This window comes from Caretta caretta, chromosome 14, assembly GCF_965140235.1.
Source record: "Caretta caretta isolate rCarCar2 chromosome 14, rCarCar1.hap1, whole genome shotgun sequence".
NCBI classification, from domain to species: domain Eukaryota; kingdom Metazoa; phylum Chordata; order Testudines; family Cheloniidae; genus Caretta; species Caretta caretta.
In genome coordinates, this window is record NC_134219.1 from 38645844 (window position 1) to 38652575 (window position 6732).

A 6732-nucleotide genomic window follows, 5' to 3' on the forward strand; every position below is an offset into this window, starting at 1 on the left:
AACTTGAGGCAAGCATTTGGCCCATTTCATACAGTTTTCTTAGTAGCCACTGCATCAGCTATTGTTTCTCTTTGAAAAACAGGAAAATAAAGTACACCAGTAGCTTCTTTTTTAACTCAAACAACTCAAACTGCAATAGCTCCTCCAATTTCCTCTTCTCACAAGGAGACAAAACACAGGAAAGCTCCCAACCAAGAAAGCTCACTTTCACTTCACTTTCCCATGGACATTCCCTGTCAACTCCCAGGCATAAGAATGCAACACTCCTAAATGCACTACAAGAAAGATGAGGGAGGGAAACCTGCAGGTACTTAGATCCCTCCAGCTTCGAATGAAACCACTTCTGGGGAAGGGTCTGGCTTACCCAGGAGGACAAGGAGATGAAACATGGACTTGCCTGTGCTGTGCAAAATAGCATGATCCCGGAGCCCAGGTGGGGCCAGGCTCAGCACTTCGCCTGCTTCCTGCCTGCACAGAGTTGACAAACTGGGGGCAGACAAAGCTGAGAGCCCCGATATACGGTTTGAGAACTGCAAAACTAAGCATCTCTGATGGTATCTTCTAGACTGAGCACTGAGTCCCATTGGGTAGATAGAAAGATTAACCTAAAGAATCTATACAGAAGCCTGTGGAACCCCATAAAATTGGGTCCCTAATCCATCAATTATTGGAACTCATTTACAAAACTTTTCTTAAACATTACATGAATATATTGTCTCCTACTATAGAATAAGAATTTATAATCCCTATTCCGTGATGAGATATCTTTGAGCTATAATGTATCTTAATTAAAAATATCTTTAGAGAGGTTTTTTCCTCAAAAAGCATTTTATCCAAAAGAATCCGATTTAAATAATAAAATCCGATTTTTTAATTTTATTTTTTTTTAATCATTGATTTTTATCCACCCTGGAAAGTAGCCTTAGAAAGGGTAGAGGAGTTGACCAAAAAAAAAAAAAAAATCCCAACTCGCGTCCCTTATGGTCTACTACAGAGGTAGTCAATTATTTTTTGTCAAGGTTCAAATTTCTTGATCAAGGTATAGAAAAGGTCCAGACTCCAGAGAAAATAATTTTTAAAAATGATAATAATAATAATAATAATAATAAGTAAAGAAAAAGATTTCAGGGTCCATTCAAAAGTGTCTGGTGATCCAGATTTGACCTAGGCCTGGTTAGGGTTCTCTTTGCTGCTGCCTTGATTCCATCCTCAATCAGAGAAAGAAAATTTTCAACACAATTCTCCTTTCATTCTTCACTGCGAATTAAAAGAAACGCAACACTTTCCCCCCCAGTAGCTTATTATCTGGCCTTTTTTTTGCCCTGTCCCTTATAAACAGCACAAAAAAGGGCATTTTTAAAAAAGCAAAGATTTTGAGATGGGGGAGAACTGGCTGATTCCGACTGCCCATCTCAATTCACTCGTGTGCGTAACTGAATGAATCTCTTTGGATACACAGCAATACTGCAGCATAAATCTGATTCAATGGATCTACTAGAAGTGATATTGTCTAAATAACAGAAACAGCAATATCCACAAGAGGTCACAGACTCGTCGGAGATTGGTTTGAGCTGACAAAGAGGCATGGCCCATTTTTCTGCTAGGAATTAAACTTCTTTGTTCCATTTTTTCTGCTTTGAGTCTTATTTCCTCACTTCTCAGGTAGTGTGGTGTCAGGTTTCCTTCCCCACTCTGAACTCTGGGGTACAGATGTGGGGACCCGCATGAAAGACCCCCTAAGCTTATTCTTACCAGCTTAGGTTAAAGCTTCCCCAAGGCACAGATTCCTTTCTTGCCTTGTGATCACTGCCATCACCAAGTGATTTAACAAACAATCAGAGAAAGGACCACTTGGAGTCCTATTCCCCCCAAATATTCCCCCACGCCCTACACCCCCTTTCCTGGGGAAGGCTTGAGCATATATCCTCGCCAATTGGTTACAAAGGGACTACAGACCCAAACCCCTGGGTCTTAGAACAATGGAAAAATCAGTCCGGTTCTTAAAAGAAGGATTTTATTGAAAGAAAAGGAAAAGGAATCACCTCTGTAAAATCAGGATGGTAAATACTTTACAGGGTAATCAGATTCAAAACACAGAGGATTCCCCTCTAGGCAAAACCTTAAAGATACAAAAAAACCAGGATAAACCATCCTTTGCCTGACTGTTTGTTAAATCACTTGGTGGTGGCAGCAATCTCAAGGCAGGAAAGGAATCTGTGCCTTGGGGAAGTTTTAACCCAAGCTGATAGAAATAAGCTTAGCGAGTCTTTCATGCAGGTCCCCACGTCTGTACCCTAGAGTTCAGAGTGGGGAGGGAACCCTGATAAGTGGCTAGCAAACACTCAGGTGGATGAGATAATATCTTTCACTGAATCAGTTTCTGTTGGTGAGAAAAACAAGCTTTCCTGGGACCTGCATGGCTATAACTACATTGCAAACCCTCATAAGACATGAATGGGTTCTTCTTTCACACTAGAATGCATCACTTTTGGTGTTACACCAAGAACTATTTATTAGCCCACATAACCATTTCTTCTCTGCATTTTGAGATTATCTTTTGGGTGTAATGCCATCACTGATGAAAATTCCAAATGGCCAATTAGCAAGCACCAACATAAAGAACAGACAATTATTAATCTGCCCCACTCCTAGCCCTGCCCTGGATCTCTGCAATGGTTTAGAAAATATTTTCACATAGATATTGCGTATAGGGAAGTTTTTAATTGTGGCAACTTCAATCTAGAAAGAGGGAGCAGTAAGCTAACTTGCTCAAACACAGATTTCCCCATCTATGTGAAAGAAAGAATTAGAAAGAAATAAAGAAAGTGAATCCAACATCAATGATTCAGAACTTTCCTTTGAAATGCTAGGTGCAATGAATCAGTGAATATTCCCATAAGTAAACTCATGTAAGTGACAGAAAGGAGGGCCTAGGAAAAGGCTGTAAAATGTCATGTTAAACATTAATTCATGAGCAAAGTTGTGTGGCAATTAAATTAAGACCCTAACATTTCATAAAAGGAAAGAATAATGAACAAAAAGTGTGGGAAACACAGGTGTATTTCAGAAAAGGGCTTGGAATGAAGGAAGACCAAAACTGATCAGTAGAGAGAAAAGGCATTGTTTCTGCCTAGTTTTAAGCCAGGGACATTTTGCGTGTGAAGCAAACATGATAACCACTCCACAACAGAAACCGATTGTGCCCAGCTTTGGATGTCCCCTTCTAAAGCTTTCTCAGCTGCCAGTGTATATCCGCTCACTCAGTTTCCCTTTGAAGAACAGGACAACAAAAAGCTTACTTTCCAAACTCAGTCATCAGAAATGCTGCAAAGTCTCATCCAATTTGCCCTTCTCACAATGAGGCCAAAACGCAGGCAAATCTCAGAATCAAGAAAGCTCACATCCACTCCACTTTTCCATGGACATTTCCCTGTCAGTGCCTAGGGAGCAACCAACAAGACAAGAAACCAAAATGCAGTAAAATTGAGGGCAAGTTTCTCACCATAGGTTTCACTGACTGGGGGGCAGGGTCATTTCGAAAAGTTTTGCCATTTAGTACCAGAAGATTTGGTTATTTTCTCCTTCCCTGAACTGGAAAGCAAGGAGATAGGTGTGTGAACAAGCACTCCTAAGCAAAGGAAACAAGACACCCAACATGGGGCTCTAACCCATCACCGTGAGATTAAAACCTGGGCTACACTACACAATTAAGCCAACCTACAGCACCTTAGGTTGTCCTAATTACCTCGCTGTACACACTACAGCCTTGTCCCACCTATGTCAGTGCCCTACTACACGCACATAGTAACTCCACCTCCTCAAATGGCGTAGGGCTATCTATCTATCTATCCCCCTAAACCCCGTCTATCTATCTATCTATCTAACTATCTAAAGGCAACTTTTTGCTGTTGTTTCAGGTGGAGCACTCAGTGTGCTGAGTTTTTCTGAAAATCTGGCTCTAGAAAATTCTGGCCAATACGTCTGGAAGTTCCAAGAACCATAACATTATGAAGGAATTCAAGGTCCTTTATTATATTATTAATTATCATTCATTATTATTTGTATAGCAAAGATTAATCTTTCAGTATTTTAGATCCAACTCTACATTGATTCCTGTGGCTATGTGCAATATATCTATATCTATCTATCTATATAAAGACAACCATTTTTTGCTGTTGTTTCTCTGTATTTCGACCTTTTCTTTGTCTTTGATGCTCAAATGTGGAAAATAATACTTACTTTAGTGTCTGATTAGTCGGGATAAATTTAAACGCTAAGACTCAGATCTGCAATAGTATTTAGGTGCCTAAATCCCATTGAAATACCCAGCATCTTTGAGGATCTGGTCTATGTTCTTTTTCAGAGAGTAAGGAAATGAAAACTTTGAAGGGTTTCTGTCCAGTTTTAACCCAGGCAACTGCTGTGTGATAAGTGAACATCATAACCGCTAGGCTACAGAAACGGCTTTGATACTGCTCCTTAGCTACAGCACCTCCAGGCATGGGCCTCACTGTCCAACCAAGCCGGAAAGAACAAGGATGCTAGATTTTGTATACAATAATCTTCTGTTTCCAGCTGCTTTTGTACTTCTATATTTATCACATACCCAACAAACTTTCTTGTCTGTAGCCATCTGTCAGTCTCTTTATTCTCAAAAGACAAACTGATTCACTAAATAAATGTGTGACTAATTTGGTAAATTGCCTCTGCCACTGTACTGGGACAGGTTACCATTTCAGGCCTGATAGCAAATTATTTCCTTTTTTTTTTTTTTTTTTCCTCTCTAAAAAACAAAATTGTTTCAAAATGCCAATGTGAATCTAACTCCCATTAGTTACTCAGCTGCTCTCCTTTTCCTCCACAAAACTGGCTCCCCTCAAGCAATGCCAAGTCTCTGCTGGAGAAAGGGGTTAGAATTTACCTAACTGGGTGCCCTGAACGCCCAGCTTCTGAAGCTATTTAAATTCCCTCCAATTTCTCTTGCAACTACTGTACTAGAAATGCTAAGCCATGGGTGTTGTAATGTTATATGAGAGATTGGACTGAGACCATTCCTTCAACTAAAAGAAAAGGGTTGTGTCAGGAGTGGGATTTGAAGCCCGGCCTCCATCCAGAGATCAGAACACCCAAGTAAGGAGAAAATAAAGCTCTGTGTCTGGCTCCTTAGACCAGTGCTACTCAAAGTGGTGGTCCGCGAGCCAGCGGCTGCCGGTCTGCGCGCACATTGGAAAACAAAATTGCTGGTCCCCCACATCAGATCGTTTGAGAAGCACACTGCCTTAGACCACTCAGACACCACCAAAAAAGTGCCTTTGCCCCCTCCTTGTTTTCTTTAGTGTTATGAGCTGTTCCGGGAGGCCAAGATGCCATATTTTTTTTTCAAATTCTAGGGCCCTTCTACAGCATAGTTCATTTTTATACACAATCACCCTGAGCAAAATTTGCAGGTTTCCTGGAGTCCCTTTAGCAAGGTGTTGTAATCTCACTGCTGACTTATTATGTGAATAAAAGATGTACGCCAGGACTGAGGCAGAATCCAGACATTCGGCTTTATGAGAAAGTAATGGTGAACCTCAAACTCCTGCACTGTGGCCCATGTAGTGAAGCACCCACAATCCGTACCAGCTTTTATTCAGAATAGCTCAGCATTCAGTGTGTTGAGACCATCTGAAAATCTGGCTCTAGAGGTGGGTACCAGTGCCAAATCTTCTGAAAATTCTGGCCGATATGTCTGGAAGTTCCAAGCACCATCAGAACTTGGAGTATTTGCTAGAACCTGATGAGAAAACCTTCGTTCTACTGAACTCAGGAGAAATTTTCTCCTTTAGTCACAATCACAATGTTGCATCGTGATCACAGGTTTAGGTTTCAAGTTAATTTCTTTTTGGTTTATATGCAATGTGAAACAAACACAGCTCTGTGGGCATTTGGACAGAGGGCTAGAAATAGATCTGCCCCTAACCCACAATTAAGAGGCTAATGATCCTTCTCTCTAGATGGTTAATTCCAAAGACTTGAATATAGACCTGTGTGAAAGGTTTTTTGGATGAATATTTTATTTACTGAAAGATTTTAGTCTGACCAAAAATCTTTTTTTTTTTAGTTTCGTTTCCACAAGAAAACTGAAAAAAATTCCTCTTGGGTCAACCTTAATTATGATGATGATTATTACTATTATTTTATTGGTTTGGCAAGGTAGCAAGCAAAACAACAACTGATTTGCACAGCTCTATTTTTATAAACTGTTCATGGTGGGAGCATGCCTTATTTCTGCTCTGAGGCTCTAGAACAGTTCCCTTTGTTCAATAAATGTTGACAAAAGACTTGTTTCCCTGACCGGGAATCGAACCCGGGCCGCGGCGGTGAGAGCGCCGAATCCTAACCACTAGACCACCAGGGAGGTGGTGAAGTTGGGGCTTTATCACCATTCTAGGCTTTTTCAGGCAACTTTCTCTTAAACATTCATCTTCAGTCAACCTGAAGTATTACTGTTATTATCATTTTCCTTTGGCTAGCTAGCAAGCAACAAATTAAATCACTTCCACACCTCCATTTCTATAACAGGGGATTGAGCCTCGGATTTAAGGTGAACAGTGGCAACATGCCCACAGTTTGCACAGAGCTTTGCTTTTCACACACTCGCCAAACACCTTCCCAGCATCCTGAAAGCTAAGCGGGAGGCTGAAGGAGCCACATACCTGCTCAAGGTGCTTCTGATGTTCCAGAAGGGAG

General features: G+C 40.8%; 1 non-coding gene across 1 annotated transcript; it reads right to left on the minus strand.

Annotated features, from left to right (window-relative positions):
• Positions 1-6328: 6328 nt before the first annotated feature.
• Positions 6329-6400, minus strand: TRNAE-CUC (transfer RNA glutamic acid (anticodon CUC)). The gene has a single exon. It is a non-coding gene; the product is annotated as a tRNA-Glu (tRNA).
• Positions 6401-6732: the final 332 nt, after the last annotated feature.